The sequence below is a fragment of the Electrona antarctica genome (assembly GCF_951216825.1).
Source record: "Electrona antarctica genome assembly, chromosome: 2".
Classification (NCBI taxonomy): domain Eukaryota; kingdom Metazoa; phylum Chordata; class Actinopteri; order Myctophiformes; family Myctophidae; genus Electrona; species Electrona antarctica.
Window position 1 is genome coordinate 47426092 of NC_136807.1, and position 24518 is coordinate 47450609.

Here is a 24518-nt window from a genome sequence, read left to right on the forward strand (position 1 = left end):
TCTAATTGCAATTGGGAGTTCATTCCATATAGTTTGCGATCCAGAAGGGAGAAGAGTCTCACTCTGGGACATGTGGAGCGATGTCCCGGATACAGTAGGCCAGGGGTCTTCAACGACCAGTGGTTCATGTAAAAAAAAAAGGAAAAAAACATAGCCTATCACAAATTTGTGAGGAATAAGGTCCTTCTTGCAGTTTTCATTCTGGTTTCTTTCTACTTCAAGGTTCAACAACTAATATACCGTTAAGTATAACACATTGAGGAATTGAACTACCATTACATTATGTAGTGGCACTCAGAAAGTGTGTTTTTCCTATGAACTTCCTATGAAGCCCATGTCTAATGCATTATAAACGTATGCTTAAAGCATTATAATCCACTTGTGCTTTATAAGTGAATTATAATTACTTTACAGCATAGTTATACTGTAGCTCATAAATGCTCAAAATGCTTTCAATAATAATCACAACACAATATATGGCATTCTATACTGACTTGTTAAAATATGTTGCTGATGCTTCATTTCCAATTCTGGCATGGTGGGGAGCCAAATAAATCCGATAAAAGATAGAGAGAAATATTTGAGGTGTATTAGTCTGTGAGTCGCACGGGAGAGATTGGAAGGGAGTGAATAACAAGGCAGGGACATATTTATTTCTCTCCGTCTCAGGGACAAATTCTGTTACACAAATGATCTCTCTCTCTCCCTCTCCCTCCCTCTCTCTCTCTCTCTCTCTCTCTCTCTCTCATTTCTCTTTCTGATCCCCTTTGTGTAATTGCCACACACACATGATGTGGTTGACTTTCTAGGCTACAGTGCTAAATCTGCTTTATAAACATAGACAATTTAGTTATTGTATAAGACTTTAGTTGCCCGTTCAATCATGTATTTCAATTCAGTTTTTTAGTAGCAGGAAATGTATTTTGGCAAAACGAGGGTGTACCCCGGCCAATTGCAGAATAGAATGCGTATAAAACTGCATACGCCTATACATTATAGTATACACATATTATTTGGTGGGTGTGTACTGTGCAGTTGTTGTCTCCACCAGGCCGAAGGCATGGGGAGAGAGTATGTTTTGCACTCCGTGTGTGAGTGTGTGTCCATCTGTCCGTCTGTTACCAGCTAATCTCCGGCACCGTTAACCGATGCCAAATTTTGCACGCACACTCCCTGGATGCCAACGATGAACCTCTGCCCCACATTTCTTTTGCTATTACTCCTTCAGATTCTGTCCAAAGATCCCGCAAATTCCATCATATATTCCATCATAATTGGCTAACATTGGCTTTCAAAGTTTGCAGGATTGGCCCGCTTGGAACAAAAATCCTCAAATCATGAACACAGCGTGCAATTTACTTGAAATCTTTCACTGACTTTCCTACTAGGCTGAGGAATATATCCCACCCTTTTCACATTGGCCTGTTATAGCGCTACCAACAGGTGGAATTTTGAAAAACACATTTTTGGAACACAATGCCTCGAATCATCCAATTGCCATCCAAGGCGTAAGAAGAAATGACACCCTTTTCACATTGGCCTATTATAGCGCCACCAGGAGGCCACAACCTGACCTGGCCTGCATGGTGGAGACCTGTGCCCCGAGGGGCACTTTATCTAGTTTATCATGTAATGTGGGATTTCTGTTCACCGTTGTGTAAAACTATGGAAATAGTTCTGTTGTATGAAAGGATGTATGTACAACCAATTATTTGCATGGGTTTCCTTTGGGTTCAAACTGTCTGGATTGATATATACAAATGGACAAAATTATATCCTTTAGTCATGATTTTGTCAATTGCTCCAAAATGCACTACAACAATATGTATGTGGTGTTTATAAAAGAGGGGGCTAAGAAGTTTAAAAATGACGTGGCTTCCCTTGTGTGCCAATGTTGATAACACTGTTTGGCTCTTGGCCTTGTGGTTCGCACTTCGCAGTATGCACATAGCAGCGTGAGCGGAGCTGATTGGTGTACTTTTATGGGGACACAGATACACACAGAGAGACAGACAGATGGACAGACAAACCCTGTTGTAGACGCCTAGGCCCCTTTGGCGCCATGCTGTAAAAAGAAGGGTATTTGCAGTGATCCCAGAGGAGAAATTACTTTTTCTTCATTTAACCTGCCAGCGTGAGCGCCGCTGCTCCAAGTCAGAATCCTTTCCCTTGTAGTTCTGTGTGAAAGCTGTGTGATGCAATGCTCACACAATCTTACACTGTGTGCATCTTCAGGACTTGACCCATAACTTGACAGAATGTCGGGGGATCGAGGCATTGTGTTATTTAATATTCTTAACCGTCGACCTTTTTGACAACGAAAACATCTCTTCAGGACCTACTTATCATTCCCTCCAAGTGTCGTGGAAGTCTGCCTGCTCTCAAGTTATCTGACTAATGACTATGAAACAAACAAACAAACAAAACACAACCGAGTGCAGACCTCAGCCAAGGATGCAGCTAATACTGTGCATGGCGGCCATATCTCAGACTGTATAGAGAACGGTCCGCCTCCCGGCCCCTTTATATGTCAAAGTGTCCCTGTGCAAGACACTTAACTTCAGTGCCAACTGCTCCCCTCCGAGCACTCGCCATATCCATCTGAGCAGCTATCAACTGGGTGAAGCTGAAAATGAATTTCTCCCGCAGCATTAAAGCTATACCAAATCCCCACCGAAAGTCAGCTTTGGGGAACATTCCCCCACCCCCCTTTTTTGCCAGTCAGTGTGAAAAGATAATCTTCTTAGCTCTTTTCCCATGACAAACCTTTAACTCAAAGTTTCGTGGTGTTGCATGAAAGGTTATGTGTCATTTTGTGATAGGCCTTGCTCACTGACCAGCCCCCCCCCCCCCCCCCCCCCCCACCACCACACCCCACCCCACCCCCCTTTTGGCCAATCACTATGAAAAGTTAATCTTTCATCCTTTTGCCCCATGAAAAAACACATTTCACACTGCTCATGCATTTTAGAGATATCCTAGCAGACAGACATACGAAATGAGGCAAAAACACATTACAAAAACATTATTTATTCAGCAAAATTGAGCAACGGACCACCATTTGATGTGATTTAGCATCCCAGACCCAAAACATATATATTTTGTTATTGTTGGATAAGATTTTGTCCACAATTCCATGCTGTATGGATGTGGTAGGCCTACTATAGGAGAGATAACGGGCAAACGTTCATCAAAATAACTATTTTACCATCAACAATCCTTAACTCATTACACTGATCCTACTGTAATTGTTTTTATTTTAATTTTATATTTCAATTTTGTTATTGTTATTATTATTATTATTATTATTATTATTATTATTATTTGTTTGCATATTGTGTCTAATATTTGATTAATTTCTTCTATTTTTGATTATGTATATGTATATTTGTATGTACCTTTTATTTCATTGTTAATGGTACAAGATACTCTGGGGGGGAGGGAGGGGTAAAAAATGTTCAAGAAAAATGTGTATGCTATTTTTGACTCATGTGACTTGAAAAATTAATAAAGAAACTTTGATAAAAAAATAATTTAACTTTTGAGTAAAATACACTCTCTATCCAGAGAACATTTCACCATGGAAAACAACAGGCTTTGCAGTATTTCAAGATTATGAGACTGTGTTGAAATTGAGTTCTTATACAATGTATAGAGTTGTTTATTGATCAGCTTGTTTCATCTTCCTGCTTCCCGTCAAATCGTCGGGGGGTCCAGATGGATTGTCCACCTGTCTTGTCTTTTCTTCACACCTCTTTATCTCCTCCCACAACATGAAGACTCTGCTTTCCTCATTCTTGTTTTTCCTCGCAATCCTTTTCTACCCCCACACATAATATGAAGTATGGCAAGAAATGAATAATGCAACTCAACTTCGATTTCGAATGAAGATATTTGAGTAAATCCCTGCATTTTCTGTAGCAGTCGTGTGTTTACTGGCCCGGTTCATACAAGTGATTTGTTTGGATGCACACACAGTTCTGGCAATTTTATAATGCAACTCAACTTCACAATAGTTTTGTTTTGTTTCGTTGTTGCCAGTGCAGCCAGGCATAAGCAGATTAGTTTGGAGTTGGCTCAAGGTATGTCTGGAGTTTTGAAAAGATGGGTGCAGGGGCATGGTGGGTGATGGCTGATTATAAGCAGTCAAAAATCAGCCATGTCTTAAGACACTTTACATACAGTTGGGTGCCACCGATATTGTCCCTCAAAATTTTAAAAAATCCTTCTAAATCCTTTTCACGATTTTTCAAAAATAGCAGACCTACAAGCTCGTAGCGCGCCACTCGGTGGCACGCTATGAGCTTGTAGATCTGCTATTTTTCAATAGCTAAATTATAACAATGTTTAAAACACCAAAAGGGGTTCCCGCCCAAAATGGGTTAACTGTCCTTTTGCGCAGATCACGCAAACCTCAGCAAAAAGAAAAGGACAATATCGATGGCCTCCAACTGTAATAGAGCCTTGTGTTTTCTGATTTACTTTTGGCTAACTTAACAGTTACAGTTAACAGCTAAGACATGGCAAGCAATGTGTTGAAATAAAGAACGTTGTTGTAAGAATCTTGGCTGCCGTCTGTCCCACAGCTGAGCCTGTCACCATGGGAAAATCATATCTGCACACGATCGATCAAAAGAGATTAGACAAAATTTTCGCAATATTACATGTACATTGTCTATTATGTAATGGTTGAAATTATTTGGGCTACTGTATATGTAGGCCTATCTCTAAACGGATCTTGTGATCAGAAACCGAAACATGTGTTTCTTACATAGAAGCAGATGGTGCTTATCAGAGCTCCCAGTCCTAGCCTCGTTTAGTTAACTTTCAGGACCTTTTTTGGGGGGCTATATCTTTGTTTCAGATGTGGGCTATCTGTAGTTGTAGCTGTAGATTTCACATAATCCTTCAAAGCTGTTCTTTGGCTTCACATATTTTATTATATTATTTATCCACCAATGTTTGAATGTGAAGATTGTCCTCTGCAGGAATGTAACAGGTTACATTAATTACTGTGTGGTTTATTTTAGTCTCGTCTATTGGTGGTGAAGACCACAGTATTACTAAATCAACCAAGTGAGGCATTGACTGATGAGCAATAAGCTACACTGAGTTTACATTCTGAAGAGAAAAATAACTTGGAAAGTTCCTGTTTCAGTGTCAGATTTAATATAGCATTAAATATTAAATGCATGAATGCAAAAATGTTATGCGGCACATTATCTGGAACATTATCCCTGAAAAGTTACAGATTGAACTGTTACAAATCAAATCGAAGATACAAACCTTTCTGTTTGTCACTGCCCTCTACTGAAGTTCTTAAACCATGCTCCACGTTAATATTTTCTGTTGTATTTGTTTATTTTATCATGTGTTTCTTTTGCACTCACTTGATGCTAAATGTGTTTTAATTGCGTAATGTTTTGTGTAAAGCACTTTTAATTGCCCTGATGTTACAAATTGCCTTGCCTTGCCTTGCTTCGTCTTGCCTGCCTTTCTTTGCCTTGCCTTGATTTCGAAGGAAGATATTTGAGTAAACGTAAATCCCTGCATTTTCTGTAGCAGTCGTGTGTTTACTGGCCCGGTTCATACAAGTGATTTGTTTGGATGCACACACAGTTCTGGCAATTTCGTTTTGTTGTTGAAAGATGCCTTGTAGGAAAGCTGGCTGCCATGGCTGGCTGGCTTGCTTGCCGGTCAATCTGGTAGAGTGAATGAACGGTGGGGCTATACGAGGATGAACCTGATGGGGCGGCTCTCTCTCACACAGAGAGGTTCCATCTGGTTGCCTGTGGCATTATTCCACCACACGTAAGCATGGTTAAAAAAACATCAACAACAAAGCCTGAGCGAGGCCATGCTACCTCCACCAGCACACGCACGCACGCACGCACATCTGGAAAAACACACTCACTACCAGACACAGGGAGAGAGGATGTTTGATCCAGCAGTAAGCAGTGTTCCATCAAAGGGGGTTCTCCCTGTATGCTGTTGCCTGGAAAAAACAATAAAGTGTGTCAAAGGGAAGAGAGGTAGGGTGGTTTACTGCATCACAGACATATGGCACTATAAGGGCACTAAGATGCCTTAATCAGTGTTTAACCTTAATGTGGCGTCTCTGTTTTGGGCTTTTATCTTTTTTTCTTTTTAACTCTTTGCCAAATTCGGGTCCAATCACTTTAGTTACTAGTTTCTGCTATGGCAGATTGCACTTTTCGAAGGATTTATTGAAAATTCTCTGTTGTGAATGTGCAACAACGAAAGACCTTCAGAGAAAGCTTGACTTGTCTGCTTTCAGGAAAGAAATGAACTGATCAAAAATGTTTAGTTTTTGTGTTGGAAGCGATCTTAAACTTTTCAGTTTTGTACTGTTTCTAGGATTCGTTTTATTTTCCATTTAACTTTTTTTCTGCTGGGCATACATACCCATATATCCTCTTCTGATTAAACCTGCCCTATTCTGATTGGCCGGGCCCTAAACCTGCCCGCTTCCGATTCGCCGGGCCCTAAACCTGCTCTCTTCTGATTGGCCGGGCCCAAAAACCTGCCCTCTGTTGATTGGCCTAGCCCAAAAACCTGCCCTCTTCTGATTGGCCGGGCCCAAAAAACCTGCCCTCTTCTGATTGGTCGGGCCCTAAACCTGCCCTCTTCTGATTGGCCGGGCCATAAACCTGCCCGCTTCCGATTCGCCGGGCCATATAGCATATAAGCCACGGTACAATAAATTCATTTGAATATCATGCTAGCTCAAATACAGATGTTTATTTGTTAGCCCCGTTAGTTAGCTTAGCACCTCCACCTCACCTCCAGTTCACCACCATAGCAGCAGCAGTGGGGGAAAAATACAGACATAAGATTATCTTACTAGTAGTGAGCACATCGGGGGGTTGATCGTCTTTTTCAACGCTTCCACGGTACGGTTCAAACTCCTCATCAGAGGACGGTGGGGATACGAAGACCTTGGACCATCGTGTGATCCGGGTGGACCGATGGAGCAGGGGGGTCCTCGCTCGAGTCAGGCCGGGGTGAGGGATCCGGCAGCCCGCTGCCACCGGGCTCGTGGCTGGGAGAAGGCCGCTGGGACCCGGCGAGGAGGAGAGGGATCCGGCAATACTACTACTACTACTACTACTACTACTACTACTACTACTACTACTACTACTATTACTACTTACTACTACTGCAAAACTCGCTCAAATATATACTACTGCTTTCAACTTTTTCTTTTTTTACTGCTTTCAACTCACATCAGACGAACGATAAACTGTGAGTCAGGTTTTCTGGGTATTGCAGTGCGAATCCAACTTCAAGGGCTTTATCACAATTGTGCACCAAGTTAATCTAAACATGTTAATACAAAACGGGGTTCGCGACAATTGTCGCGTTAAGCAGACGGCGGTAATGAATCCGTACGCGCTTTTTGGCATAAAAAAATGGCAAAGACTTATTAAACATGAAATTTTGATTTTTGCCAATACTTTTCTTTTCTTTCTTTTTCCTTTATTTATTCAGGGAAGCCCGAGAGCAAGCTCTCTTTTTCAAGGATGCCCTGATTACAGCATATAAAACACAATACATAATAATGAAAACAATAACAAACGTTTGAACCACCACATTACAACATCACAGATGCAAATAAATATAGTACATAATACATGATACATAACATAATGCATGAAACAGGTGGAGTCACTAGGTAGTGTGTCCTCAAGAAGCACCCAATTTATCTACGGATACCAATCAAACCAGTTTCAGAGAGTCCTGAAGTTTGTTCCATTTGTGTGGAGCATCGTAAATGAAAGCACCTTGTTACGTGGACTGGTATATCTAATGTGCGTTTGTGAATACGATGCAGTGTGAGCTTGTAGATCGGCTTTTAGCTATTCGCAGTACGACAAAGTATTATAGGGCTTACGCGGTTAAGTCACATACATAAAGAGATCGTATTTCTTGATTATAATTCACTTTGTCACTAACAGTATCACCTTGTCATGATGGCAACCCTCGTCCCCGTGATATAGAAGGGAATTCTACCGGCCTCAAAGTGGAGCATGCACGTGGGGCGTCCCTGCAGAGATGAGTGTTTTCTTCCTGCAGTGTTGCTGTTCTTGGTCACATCATCATCTGCACTAGGAAACACTCTGAGAACTCAGGGGAACTCTTCATCCTAGTGGAAACTACCATGTAAAATGGAAACATTCTTTTGTAGCCTACTGTTGCTAGCTAATGTCCCTGTTCTGTTTGTGTGTGCGTGCGTGCGTGCGTGCGTGCGTGCGTGCGTGCGTGCGTGCGTGCGTGCGCACACGCCGGCTGCTCCCACACACACACTGGTGGATGTTTATGTGGCATGTTTCCTTTTGTGCCATAGGCTTCTAATTAGCTGCTTCTTCCCACCCTAGCGTTGCTGCATGCGGCTGGCATGAAGTAGTGATCATATAAAGGTCTATTCTTACATGAGCTTGAATGTCTTTAAGTCAGTAATTACGTCCTAATGATACAAAGTTTGCCAGGAAATGAAGTGTTGCCAGCATTCCTTAATTGAAAGAGCAGGAAGTGATACAGTATGTGTATACGTGGTGTGTGTGTGTGTGTGTGTGTGTGTGCGCGTGTGTGTGTGTGTGTGTGTGTGTGTGTGTGTGTGTGTGTGTGTGTGTGTGTGTGTGTGTGTGTGTGTGTGTGTGTGTGTGTGTGTGTGTGTGTGTGTGTGTGTGTACTTCCTTTAGGAAAGAAAGCCTCATGGAATTTGTGATTGTGACTACAATGAAAGGATATCCATTAATTATTCCACGTGTATCCATGTGGTGAAGATGAGATAGTCTATGCCTAATCCATGCTCCGTTATTGGTATGACCTCTTTCTTTGAGACACACATAGAGGTATACGATATTTAGGATTTTGGCCAGGATGGCATAATTGTCAGTGTCAGTGATGGAGTGATATAACTAGTACTCACATGTAGTAATATGCATTTTGACGCTGATACCTTTGTACTTTCACATCAATACTTTCATTTTTGATATAGTATCAATACTGTAGATATACTCTGTAGTATAGTAGGAGTATAAAAGTCCATATTCAAAATGTACTTGAGTAAAAGTATCAGCATCAAAATATAGGCCTACTTAAAGTAAACATACTCATTGTGCAGTGTCCCAAGTATACACAAATATTTTGAAAATAGGCAATCTACAAGCTCAAAATGCATCGCATTGCAACACATTTTTACAGTACAGTACGGTACAGTACAGTACAGTACTTGAGCACGTGTACTTATTTACTGCATAAATATATGCATAAAGTTACTGCTTTTCTGTCCTACAGTGCAAAACTAGAAAGGTCGCAATTTTAAAAAATTGCAAAGTGTGGTTGCCGCAGTAGCTTACATATGCCCCTCCCACTGATATTGCCAGCCAATTACAATGTTGCGTCACCCCTGCGATCATGCGTAAGTAATTCGGAGGGGATTTATCCCCCCAAAAATATTTTTTCTGCAAGAAACGGTTACATTTTTCGCATTTGCGGCGCCCCCTATGGATGAAAATGGAATCGCTTTTGGCTTTTGGTTGATTAAACCACCCGCGACATCTGATTCAAATTTGGGATGGATTGGACGTTCCATTCGTGATTTTAGGCATTTTTTGTAAAATAGGCCCCTCCCGCTAACTTCGGACGACGATTAAGGCCGAACGATACGGACAAAAAAAAATCAAAAAATCTGAAAAAAATGTAAACGCGGTCCGATAGGTCCAGAGATCATGTGTACCGATTTTTGTGAGATTCGGACATAATCTGTAGAATCCGAAAATTAAAGTGTGTTTTGAAGAAAATTCAAAATGGCGGAAAATCTATCCTGACGCAAATGGGCGTGGCCTATATGGGGAGATGCGTCATGACCCAAGGAATCCAGGGAAAAAATGATTTTGATTTTACGACCTACGGTTCAAGAGTTATAAGCCAAAACGTAAAGTGGGCTGTTATAGCGCCACCATGAGGCCGACCGATATAATTATAAGTTTAATTAATTTTAGTAAGTATTACGAATTATCCCTCCAAGTAACTATAGCCCTTACGGTCTCCGAGGAAAAAATACTTGAACGTGATTTTTCGCATTTTCCCATTCATGTCAATGGGGACATTTAATGCACGAATAAATTAATATCAATTAAACTATACAACATTTCTCTTAGAAACGAGCAAGCACACCATTCCCAATTTTTCCGGTCAATTTGACATATGGCTCAAGTGCGTACAGTCAAAACTGTAGGAGGAGTAGTGATACAAAGTTTAGGGTTACTCCAGTAAATGGAAAAAAAATAAAGTGTTACAATTACAATAGTCTGGTTGCCCCTTTAGGGCAACCACACTAACTATGGTCAACTATCGTAGCACAGTGACCTGCAACAAGCATGATGTCATCTCATGAAAAAATGAAGACGGGATGTTCAAATATAAATTGTTAAAGCTCCTGAGCCACATAAAAAAGAGCCACGTCGAGGGCGAGAAGTACCTTTGTTTTCGCACCCTCCGACACAGCATGCGATTCCCCTCACCTCTTTGCGCCTACTACGGCTTGATGACATTGTAGCTAAAATAATCTGTCTCCCTCTCTCTCTGTCTCTGTCTCTCTATCTCTCCATCTCTCCATCTCTCTGCCTGCATCTCTTGTCACATAAACACACACATTGAGGCTATTATCTGGGTGTTTTCCAGTCGCCCCTGCTGTCGTGCTGCCCTGGGAATCTCTCACTTTTTTTTCATTAAGTGTATGACCTAGCTTCTTTGTACCTGTGAGAGAGAAAAACGTGAATTCTACCCTAAATGCGCAGACATTTAATATGACGACACAAATGTGCCTTCGCTGCATATGTGGGCCAGGCACAGACGGCTCCCCTGCTGCTATTATGGTCGTATACAAAGACAGCTGTCTCTGCTTCTTCCTATTTGCAGCCCCCCGTCTGTCTGCTACTGTAAATGTTCTTGATTCTGCCTACACTGTACATAGGATAAAGCCATTTAAGGACGGCTTTACTGTCTTGGAGCACGCACATGGCAGCCCTCTTCTGGGTTGTGGGTGTGCAATAAGAAATTACTGACATTGTTTGGCTGCTCAGTTGGTCACGTAGAGAGAGCACTGGGGTTAGGTGGGGTTAGGGGATACAAAAGTGTCTTGCTCAGGGGCACTTTGACCCGCAGACACGGGTGGGGGCGAGGCAGGCAGACGGCCTCTCTACACAGTACGGCTAGGGTGACCAGATGTCCCTCTTTGCGTGGGACAGTCCCTCATTTCCAAGACTTTTCAGGCGTCCCACAAATTGAGACCCTGTCCTACATTGTGACTGGCAGGCAATTGCATCAGTGTTCAAATGCCCTAATAGTAGTCCCCTAATAGTTGGCCTTCTGTTGAAAAGCTCTCTTCCTGCAAGATGTGTTTTTAAGCCTGTTAAAATAGCATAAAAATAAAGCATGATTTTAAAACAAAATGTGAGACACCAGAGGAGTTTATGAATGATAGCCAATAGGCCTATGGTCGAATATGACATCAAGGCATTTACTAGCAACTCAAGTAGTAAGTTGCTAAACCCGGTACTCCAGTATCACTTGTGTGGGATGGGGGAACTGGGTCCCCCCCACTTGTCCCACATAAGCGATACTTCTGTCCCTCAAATGAACATTTTGGATCTGGTCACCCTAAGTACGGCCGCACAGGGAGGGGGGCGGCTACGACCACCCCGGGTGGGCTATTACAGCCCCCAGAGGGGCTTCATGGGACTGAGAACGTGTAGGACGTGAGGATGTAAGACTTTTAGAAGGAATGCCCGGAGGAATGTCTGTTGTCTGACCAGCCCTGAAATAAAATTCCAAGATGCTTTTACCCTGATTTGTCCTCTACGTGTCATACTGTACATGTGTGAGCAGCTGCTGCTCCACATGAGAACTGCAGGGGCAGCATTCCACTGTTTTTGCCACACAGGTGGCAATGATGTGCTATGTCTGTGTGTGCGTGTGTGCGTGCCTGAATGCATGTACAGTATCATGTGCGCATACGTGAAGCTTTCCAGCTTCCATTTTGGTCCATTTACTCATTTACAAGTAGGCCTACTCCCTTTTTCCCCCATTCTGAATTCCCATAGACTTCTTTAAAATCAAGTAAGAAATGTGTTAAAAATGTACAAATGATCCCAGCAGTTTGACTCATATGGATATGAATAATCAAATGACGGCGAGAAAACAGTAATGTTACTGCCGCCGAATTAGTAAAATCATTATTGACTGATTTTCGTAAACATTACAGAGCCACCTCTCGCCAAGACAGATCGTTTATTTTTGGACCACAATTCTTATATGAGACGATTCTAAGGTGACCCAATGTTATTCTCCATAGAGAAATTACTTCCACAGCAACCAAGGGGATGAACAAGTGACGTCAAGACTTTGGCACTCTTTTTTTTTAATTTTTTTTTATACATTTTATTCAAAGAGTATGACATCATATGCAAGTTTCACAGAAAGAAAATACAACTTTTTGTTTTTATATTTTCTCCCACAACTCCTTTCCCAATCCTCCCCACCCACCCACCATCTTTCCCCACGAGGCCAGACATACAAACAACATAAATTATATACAGGTATAAAACCAATAAGTTGAGTACATAACTAAGATACACACAACATATATACAGGTATAAAACCAATAGGTTGAGTACATAACTAAGATAAGACTTTGGCACTCTATATAGGTTATACCGTACGTATAATAATTACTACTATACGCTCGGACACCACTACAAATTTGCGTAATCACTAAATAGTCGACAACATAGGGAGTATGAATTCAAGTAATACCTTGTATTTGACTGTGCACGACGCAGTCAGAGCAGTTAGGGAACAAATGGGGAGGTGCAAACAAACAAAAAAACAACCCATCAGAGGTGGTGACACAAGGAAGGAGTCAATAAGAGGTGAGTGGAGAGGGTTAATTAGTCTGTCAATCAGCCCCTTTGAACGGCACAGCTTTATGGAGTCAGGACAGGGAATGGTTTACCTACAGAGTACTGACCTTAAGAGTAACACAATATATCATTCTTTTAAATGTTCCCTTTTAGCGGAGCAGAGTCTGGATCTAGATGCATTGAAATGTGTGGTTTCTTTGTCTATAGCCTGGTGTCTGTGTCTTAGTTATTTAACTTATTTGTAGTTATAATACAGTTTTTCACGATTGTTAACACACGTTTTTCACAACCTAACGGCATTCTCAAAACTGCACACACAAAACTGAAAACATCACACACAAAATGCTAAACCCCGACTCTTCTTTTCCATGATGACTATTTGCTATCAAATCTCTTAACTGTTCCCAAAATGGAACTCGTGCTTTCATTTGGTACACACAGCCATATTTTCAAATGACACACACACATACCATTCATTGAGTGCACACAACTGAGCATTTGCTTGCACACTACAAAGCATTCACAGCACAATGAAGTGCAAAATTGAAAACACAATCGTAGAAATGGAACACACATGAATGACAATAATGACTATGGAGAATTTCTCCTTTTGTAAAATGACTCAGTGTAGGCTTACTTTTTCATATAGTCAAACATAAAACAGCACACAAATATACAGCCCAAAAAAGTTGTATTTATTATTATTATTATTATTATTTTTATTTTTTACATTACTGTAAACCGACCTGCTCAAACCTGCTCAAACTGCTCAAAAGGGCCCCCTCCCCCCTTCCCAAACAATACTCTAATTTACAGTATGCATCATGGCCAGACAGGAACCGGGGGGTTCCTGTCTGGCCAGAGGGCCTCATCCACATCACAGGCAATGTTCTCCCTGTCCAAGCAGCGTTGGAAGAAACGCCTTGAGTTGCGCATACTGTAAAGCCCTGACAGGCGACTCACGTCACCACAAGCCTCCTCCATGGCCTAGCTGGATCAGTGTGACCCGGCTCTGTGGGTTCCGTTCATATACCTTCTACCTCCGAGCTGAAAAGAACTCCTCAATAGGATTCAGGAAAGGAGAATAAGGTGGAAGGTATAGAACGGAAAATTGTGGGTGGTCCTGGAACCACTCACGCACTTGAGCAGCCCGGTTGAAGCTAGTCGATTCACTGTGGGTCATCTATGTGGTCAGGTGTTACCAACACATTGCTCCCCAGACCTGAATGTTTAGAGATTTGAATAGTTGTGTATTGTAGGTTGATGCTTCGAGATTTGATGTGATAACTTGATAAGTGTGTGCAACAACTGAACATTGTGTGTAGTGTTTGGACAACAAGGTGATGTGTAATTCAGAGTGTAAAGAAAGAAAGGCAGAGTCTAATGCAGATAAGGGAGTGTGATGTAGTGCAAATTGTGTCGAGTGATTAGGTACATGAAGTGAAGGTTGTGCAAATTGTGACAAGTTTTCGATTTTTGTGTGTTAACAATCGTGAAAAACTGTAATAATACATTTTATTTATTTACATAAAAAATACAACAGGTTAAAACAGTTTATACAAACACAGTTAAAAGCTAAACATAACTAAGGTACAGCTTGTTATGTCATGTACAGCTATATATAGTTTTCTGTATTGTTTTGTTTATTTTTTTTGTATTGTTTTGCACTGTCTGACTTTTTTGCTTTTTATCATTTTGATTATGGCGTGACAATGTATGTAATTTTTACGTGTTTTATTATCAATAAAATATAAATAATTTCAAAATCAAAGACACTTGTTTTTGCACAGGACACAAGCAGGTTTTGAAACAGTTTAAAAGTTGTCCTTTATTTGACTGCAGTGTGAGGTCGCTTCCACTCTCACGCCTGTTTATCTCTATTCTCTTTTCTTCTCCTCTATCTCTTTCTCTACCCCCCACTCCGCACTCCCTCTCACCACCATACACACCTTCTCCATCCTGTTCTACATCACATCACTCGGTTTTCCTTTGTCAGCATGCACCTCCACACTCCCTCTCTGTCTCTGTCTCAGTCTCTGTCTCTGTCTCTGTCTCTGTCTCTGTCTCTGTCTCTGTCTCTGTCTCTGTCTCTGTCTCTGTCTGTCTGTCTGTCTGTCTCTCAATTTTCAATTTCAATTCAATTTCAAAATACTTCATTGGCATGACAAAATATGTGATAACATGACATAACATTGCATATTTATTACGTCTACATATGACGTAAGTTTTCCCTTCAATGTCAATGGCGTTTAATGTTTTACGCACGGCTTGGTGCAGCAAGTCTTTGCTGGACAAGTTGCTGGAGTGTTTGTTATTATTATTCTGAGTGTTTCTGAGTGTTTGTTATTATTATTCTGAGTGTTTGTGTAAACACAAACATTGAAGACGAAGGTGAGGACGCAAGGTTAGGACGCAAATTCTGATTGGCCGGAAGGAGATGATGAATGATGATGTGCGATGATAAGAGCGCCCCTCACTTCACACGGGTGTGATGATTTCTAAATGTAGAAAAATCGCCCATGAAAATCTGTCCGTGACCCACGAATGGGTCCCGGCCCACTGTTTGGGAACCAATGTTCTAATCAGTGCCTGTGGTGAATAATTCACTCAGCCACAGCCGGGACTGAAGTTCTTTGATTGGCACTTTTATTCTCTTGTCTGCTACATTATTAAGGTCCCTCCATCGGGCTTTGTTGCCATGGTGAAGTCCATTACAGGCCAGAGGCCGGGCAGTGGATTAATAGAATGACCTCTCTCTCTCTCTCTCTCTCTCTCTCTCTCTCTCTTCATACAGTCTGTTGCCTTCCATTCTTTCATTGTGTGACCCCACTTCACCTTTTATCTCCTTTGAACTCTGTGTCCTTGTTGTTGTATACTTGTCAGTGAATGTGTAGAGAAAGACATGGAAAAATGAAAGATGTTTTGCAAAATGCATCAGATTTTCTACTTTTTGAGGGACTGGTATTATGTTTATTTTCAAAGCCATCTCAGGAATGGTCCCCTCTTATATTTGCTCTCTGTTGGATCAGATTCCAAGTCCTTATCAGACCCGCTCGAGTGACTTCCTGACCCTCAATGTTTGCTAACTCAGAGCTAGGTAAAGCAGCTTTCTCTGTCAGTGCTGTCATTTGATTGGAACGAACTCCAGAAGTCCCTAAAAATCAGATCACTGCCTTCCCTAGGTCAATTCAGGGAAATGATTTCTAGCACTTTTGTTCAACAATGTAACTGTTTTTATTAATTCTCATCTATCTATTATAGTTCTTTTAGTTTTGAATACTTTCTGTTTGCCAATTCATATATTTGATATTGCTGTATTTAATGTATATTGCTGATTGTTGACGTTGTGTTTTATATTTCGGCTACATTGGAAACAAGGGCCTGCCCCTCAATTGTACTCCGAGCTTAAATAAAGGTTATGATGATGAGATACAGAGATCTCCATATATGGGCATCTCACTCGTAGGTGTGAGAGTCGCCCGAACTCTAGATGTGAGAGCCCGAACCTCTTACATTAAACTTTACAAAAAGTTAGGAATTATATATTATTTATTATCAGTACTTTGTGTTCACTCATTTACTCATTTGTGTTCACCCACATAAACTAAATATATTTTAGTCACGTTCAACCTGGAAAATGTTAAATTAGATTTTGTTTCTTCACAAATAAAAATATCACACCTGTGTGAAGTGAGGGGGCGCTCTTATCATCGTACATCATCAATAATACATCATCTCGTTCCGGTCAATCAGAATTTGCGTCCTCACCTTTGTCAATGGCATTTAATGTTTGTGGTAGGACGAAGTTGGGTAGCAAACACAGTAGAGGTCTATTCCTGTACAGAGTGACATTTGGTGAGCTCAGGTGTTCATTTGCTGTGTTGCTAATGTTAATGCATGGTCGAACTAACGGGAGGTGGAAACACGGGACAGTCACCGCACCCAAAGGACATCCTATATGCTATATTAAAAGGTGCGTTTCCTCTGGATGCCGTTTTATTTTAGGCAGTGGGTGCTCACTCAGGTATAAATATAACTACTAGCTTCAAAATACCACCGAAGTGGAAGAAGTGCAGCTCTCCAAAATAAAGGATGCAAGACTGGCTCAGATAAACATTATTTTTTCTTGAGAATTTGATGCGTTTCGGCCTCAGCCTTCTTCAGGGCACATTTAAAAAGGGTAGTACTAATGCATCAGACAATATTTGCTGGAATCACCAAGGGTTACAACGTTTAGATTAACTTAACCCTAGAACACTATAACATTGAAAATAAAATAAAAATCACACCCGTGTGAACTGAGTGGTGTAAGGTCTTATATAGACTGATCAGCTGTGGTCTGACGTAATGTCTGACGTAATGAAATCACACCCGTGTGAACTGGGTGACCATAGCAACCATGCTCATTTTTTTGATACGGACAGACACGTAAACTAACAAAGATGAAATCACACCCGTGTGAACTGGGTGACCATAGCAACCATCCTCATTTTTGAGTGGTGTAAACCACTCCTACAACTGGCTTTGTTAGTGCAGAAAAAATTAGCATGGTTGCTATGTTCACCCTGTTCACCCGGGTGTGATTTAATTACGTCAGACATGATTTCATTACGTCAGACAGGCTTTATAAGACCTTACACCACTCAGTTCACACGGGTGTGATTTTTTTGGTACGGACAGACACGTAAACTAACAAAGCCAGTTGTAGGAGTGGTTTACACCACTCAAAAATATATATTTATATGTATAGAACACTAAACGTATTTTTGAGGGGCGCTAGCCCCTCTTATTGTGTTAACACAAACATCGAATGCCATTGACAATGAATGGTCAGCTTTAGGTGTTTGTGTAAACACAAACATTGAATGCCTTTGGCATTGAATGGCTTTTGTCCCCACACGTCTCATATTTGCCATTGACAATGAAAGGAGAAATTAGGTCATATGTGGCAACACAAACATTAAATGCCATTGACAATGAAGGAAAAATTAATGTACGTCATGTAGACGAGCAAATCAGCTAACCAATCACATAAATTCAGTTGTTCATGAGATGATGTATAATGATAAGAGTGCCCCTCACTTCACATGGGTGTGATTCTTTCACACTAAATTACTAAACACTGTACATATTTTACCCAATGTAAAATATTCCATAAAAAAAGCCACCAACAACATTATGAAAATGACAATAATAACAATACGTAGCAATTTGAGGTACACTTCTTTAATATTTCAACATGAGGGTGGCTATGATCATGGGGCAAAATCGGTGAAAGATATAAATATTACAAAAACAAAAATACAAATTATTTTAGCTGGAAACTTCTCCTTTGGTCCACCCATTCCTGGGACAGTCTAATTGCAATTATCTGCTATTTTCAGCATGCAACCAAGTGTAAAATGACTTATACTGGATCTCTTGTCCACTGGTCCCTTCCTAACATTTTAGTCTAGTTTTTATTTGTTGACGAAATTGTCAATATATTTAGTCTTATTTTCAGTCATCATAGCTTAGTTTTCATTTAGTTTCCATTTAGTTTTCGTCAGTGAAAAAAGGTAGTCGACGAACATTTTTCGTCTTAGTATTAGTCGACAAAATCAACACTGTCAAGGACCCACCCACCTCAGACATCAGAAACATTATGAAAATCACATCATTTCAATCGTTTGGATGACCACTGTAAACTCTACAGTGATACAAAGATATGTGAATTATTAATATTCCAATTATATGCCCTAAAATAATATTTTAAGCACCTTCAACCCAGAATTCCTATTATTTTGGTAAGCTTTATATCGGCTACTGTTCACTATAAATACATGGTGTGCCGTGACATTTCTTTTTACCTGCACTTTGCTGTAACCTTGGACGCAAAACGTTTGAAAACCACTGAAGGTCAGTTCAAATGCAACCAAATCAAGGCCAAAATCAAAAGTTCAAGGACAGATGTGAAGTATAAAGCACTAGGAATTTAAACACTGACCAGTGAGATCAATACTCGTAGGCTAAGGAGCCAAAACAGAAGACGAGTAATAAAATAGTCTCGGAGCGGCCAGGGAGCTGAAAACACAGGGGAGCTATAAATAGACACAAGGCTTAACTGGACACTGGTGAACATAATGGGAAATCAACACAGGCTATAATTGCTAGACAAGCAGTGGTTTACAAACTGCTCATGTGGCCTATATATATATATATATATATAGCCACTTATTTTGGACTCGTTTTGCGTTTTCATAGACCTGGTTGCTTGTTTATTTTCATTTATTTGTATTTATTTAGAGTTAGACACTTCATTTTAGTTGTTATGCCAATTGATTCCTACCCACGTGTTGTCGCTACTGTCGTATCCTACTGACTCATCTGCCAGTGAGGAGCCCCCACCGGGAGGATGTAGAGCCTTCGTCCTTTAGAGCGTCGCAGTCCCGCCCCCTCGAGAGACCCGGAAAAGAAATCCCCGTTCATTTTCCTCATAGACTTTTCAGAAAGTATTTATTTAAAGACGTTTACGCCGTGGACAAAGCCAACTCTTGTCGTGACAAATCATGACAATAAACACAATGTTTTGGGCCAAACAAAGAAATTAGAAAGTAGAAAAAAACGGCAGGTTACACCACTTTTTTGTTGTTGTTGTTTTTCTTCTTTGTAATTGTTTGTTTGGTCCATAAATATTGTGTTTGTTGTCACAAATCGAGTTGGCTAAGCAGGAACCTTCTGTCACAGCGAGCTCTGATGTACCACTGAGCACACAATCTGTGATAGAGTTACACAGCACCATGTATGCCAGTGGAAACTCCTCTTTCAAACCTGTTCGGGACTGAGTGTGTGTGTGTGCGTGTGCGTGTGCGTGCGTGCGTGCGTGCGTGCGTGCGTGCGTGCGTGCGTGCGTGCGTGCGTGCGTGCGTGCGTGCGTGCGTGCGTGCGCATGCGTGTGTGCATGCGTGTGTGTGTTTGTGTGTCTTCCACCTCCATGAGATTATGCAAATGAGGCCAGGCAGCGATATGGCAGTGATAATTACAAGTCAAGGGGGCCCACCCAGTGCTATATAGATATGGTGGAAGAAGGCAATATGTTGGCCGGTGCAGAGAAAATGGAAGAGATAGAGAGAGAGAGGGGAGGAGGGGAGCGAGGAGTGTTTTCAGATAGTCTGAGGGACAAGTTGAAGATAGCTCTTATATTGAGATTGAGGACACAATAGCTGCAATATAATTGAGATCTAACTCTGCCAAAGTCATTCCGTTGGTGCTGGTCATGGCGGTGTGCACGTGCACGCTTGAGTGCCTTTGTGTGCGTGTGTGTGTGTGTGTGTGTAAGCTCATGCATGCATGTGTGCACGTGTTCGTGTGTGTGTGTGTGTGTGTGTGTGTGTGTGTGTGTGTGTGTGGCTGTGTGCACATGCAAGCGCCTTTGTGAGGTCATTTTTATTGCTCTGATTCCTTCAGTTGCAGAGGACCTCTAGAGTCCCACAGTTATTAGCCCTTTGCCTTGCCCTCATCTGTGAGGGAAGACAGCAAAGGTACCCTATATACCCCCCCCACCGCTTCCTCTTCTCTGCATAGAAATAGCTCAGGGTCCCAGGACACAGGACACAGGACACAGGGTTCAGGAACACCGGAGGTGAGTGAGTAGCACAGATGTACTAATGACTTTGTACATACTTGCACGACACCACTCCACTCACTAAAATGGTACACTACTCACTGGACTGGCTTATATAGCTCTTATGACGTTTCTAGTCTACAGAATTGTATTAGTGCCAGGCCCCTCAATCAGTCAAGTGTTTCTTCTGTGAGAACAAGTGGCTGTTGGCAGGCTACGATAAGCGCCTTGTTAACAGCACATTGTCACAGTGCCACACACTGGAACGAGGAAATACAACAATTATCTATCCGTCCTGTATAGGGCATTTTCAAAATGTACAAAATGTATATATATATTTTTGAAAATAGCAGACCTAAAAGCTCACAACGTGTCGTGTAAGTAGTAACTAAAGTTTTCAAAGAATTGTGGTCAAGTAAAAAGTAAAGTATTTGCCTCTGAGATGTAGTGGAGTAGATGTGAAAGTAGTCCTACGGATATTTGGAAAATTTGGTAAATACAAATACCTAAAACGTGTACTTAAGCACAGTACTTGAGTAAATGTACTTCCACCACTGCCCGTAGATGTTCGGCAATCACAGAATCAGTCTCCCCGCGTGAGACTTGTTGAGAAATTGGGTTAGCCGTTTCATCAGAGCGTCAGCTTCGCCCTCACAATGAGAACGGAACGCTTCCTTCCCTAATTAACTAGCGCACAATCAGATGGACACGATGTACCCAATGAAAGACGGAGTGAGGAGGTAAAGAGCATGCTGGAAGAGAGGAGAGGAGCACTATGTGCAGGGACATGCAGAGACCACCCGCTTCGACTGTTATCAATGGACAAGACCGCAGTTATCAGTATGGATCAGTACGATTGTTTCGACTTAGTATGGGCATGCTCTGCCGACCCAACGGCTCACGGCCAAGCTACACCAGGCATTTCTCGTGCGTTTTTTAAAATAGGACTGGACCTAAATTAAACGCACGCGCGGGGGTAAACGCAAGCGTTTTGTGCGCGAAAAGCCTGGTGTAGCTTGGCCGTCAGTCGGTAGTTCTCCTAGATTATTTCGGTTGATAAGGGCTTGTTCTACATAGTATGCCACCTACTCTGTTGAAAACAATTCAGTCGGCTTCTATCATCTGATTAGATTCCTTTGATCAGAGACGTCACGTCACTGATGAATGTATATTCACAAAGACACTGAATATGTTACTCGTACTGACTTACAGCATGATGAAATTGAAACTGTGTGGGTTGAATTAATTTTCAAAAAAGCTAAATCAGTATTAGTGGGCACCGTCTACAGACCGCCTGACCAACATGGGTTCTATGATATACTTGAGGGGTGCTTAGCTGAGGAGGAATGTGTAGAGAAAATCCTGATTGGCGACTACAATACAGACATGCAACGAAAGGAAGCACCTGTGTTTAAGTCATTCAGTAAGTTCTGTGATCTACATAGTGTCAGTCAGCTAATTACCCAACCCACTAGAGTGTGTGATTCTACTCAAACTGTCATTGATCTCATTCTGTCCTCGGACAAATCCAGAATCTCCAAGAAAGGGGTTATTGTATGTGGGCTTAGTGATCATTTTATGATATTCTGTACCCGCAAAATACAAAAACTTAAGACCGACTGCCACAAAACAGTCATATCAAGGGACCTCAAAACCTACTCTAGTGAGGTCTTTAACCAAGTATTGGAGAGTCTGGATTGGTCCGATGAGCTTAAAAGCACACATGTCGAAGAAGCTTGGCTTGGCTTCAAAACCAAATTTACATCAGTACTGAACAACATGGCTCCTTTGAGAACCACCAGGGGCAAAACCCGCTCGGAACCATGGATGAATTCGGACATACTGGCTGCAATGAAAGCCAGAGACAAAAAATGCTCTGAAGTTCTAAAATGCAAGTCAAAGCTAGCCAAGCGCTTCGACAGTGTTCGCCAAGCTCGTTTGAACAACCTAAATACACAACGAATCAAACTACGAAACAGTGTAACTGCCATGACCAAATCAGCTAAAAGTAACTTCATTAATGATAAAGCTGAGGAAAACAAAAACAATCCTCATGAGCTCTGGAAGCTACTAAACAATCAACTAAGCTATGGTCAGAAACTAAAAACCAGATTTTCGAACATAAACATCAAATCTGACAACACTCTCATCACTGACAACCTTGATGTGGCCAACTACTTGAATATCTTCTTTACAAACATATCAACAACTCTGGTTAACAAACTGCCCTCCCACTCTGGGCTCTTTGGTGTAGAGCACATTACAACCTTCTACAAAAACCTAGGTGTTTGTAAAGACGATTTTAAACTAGTTATGGTAACAACTGATGAGGTAATTAAGAAACTGAGTGCCCTCCAACCCCACAAGGCCACAGGACATGACAACATTCCCTCCAAATTTCTCAGAGACTCAGCCATCTCTATAGCTCCAATCATCACCCACATAGTAAACCTCTCCATCAAACAGGGACAGGTCCCCCAAGATTTCAAACTGGCCAAAGTAACCCCCTTGCACAAGAAAGGGAGTAAATTAGACCCCGGCAACTACCGCCCTATTTCTATTCTTAGTTCCATCTCGAAAGTGATGGAAAAAATAGTCTATGAACAGGTTGAAAAGTATCTTGCCACTAATAAATTATTGTACGAGTTCCAATCTGGCTTCAGAACATCCCACTCCACTGACACATGCCTCCTCTATTTGAGCGACCACATCAAACAAGAGGTGGACGCTGGCAAATACTGCGGCATGGTCATGCTGGACCTCCAAAAGGCTTTTGACACCGTGAACCACTCCATACTGGTTAACAAGCTAAAAGCAATTGGTTTCGATAGCACATCAGTGAGCTGGATGCAATCCTACCTGGAGGGGAGAGAACAGATGGTGGAAGTGAACGGAACACTGTCCCCCCCCCTCCCAGTGAGCTGTGGCGTTCCACAAGGAAGCATACTAGGGCCTCTACTGTTCCTAATATATGTAAACGACATGACTTCAGCCTGTGACTGCAACTTGTTCCTGTTCGCAGATGACTCAGCACTGCTGGTCTCGGACAGGGACAAACTGCAGGTTGAAAATGCCCTCAGCTCTGAACTCGGTAGAATCTGCACCTGGCTCGCTGATAACAAACTATCTTTACACCTGGGAAAAACTGAATCCATTCTCTTTGGCTCTATTAGTAATCTCAGCAAGGCAAATGGCTTCTTGGTTAGAGTGGGTGACAATGTTATCACACGTAAAGATGAAATTACCTACCTAGGTTCCATCCTGGAGGCTAATCTTTCCGGTGATAAAATGGCCACCAACGTAATCAAAAAAGTCAACCATAGAACAAGATTCCTCTACAGGATCTCCTCACTGGTCAACAAAAACACCTTGAAGACCTTAACAGGAGCCCTTGTACAGGGTTTCTTTGACTATGCATGCACCTCCTGGTACCACAGCACCTCAAAGGCCCTTAAAACCAGGCTCCAGACTTCCCAAAACAAACTGGTCAGGCTCCTACTTGATCTAGCCCCCCGAACCCACCTCACCCCTGCCCACTTCGACAGGCTGGAATGGCTTAGGGTCGACGACAGAGTACAGCATCTTGCAATGGGTCTGGTCCACAAGATTCGATACACCACCAAGATACCCATGTACCTGTCTAGATACTTCCTTAATGTTAACGAAGTCCACACCCACAACACCAGAGGGAGTGCAACGAACCATGTACAACCCAGATTCGGCACAAACAAGGGACTAAATTCTTTTCGCTCCTATGCCACTAAAATGTGGAACGCCCTACCAACTGTCATTAAGACATGCGAATCCCTTGACTCTTTCAAAACCGCTCTCAAAGGGCACCTACGGTCGGCTGCAATTCGAAACTGGCCCCTGTAAAATCGGAATCCCTCAAACACGAACGCAAGGACAACACTAGAGACGGTCGCGGCCACACAGCCAACTCAAGGTATGGCCACTGAGCCAAC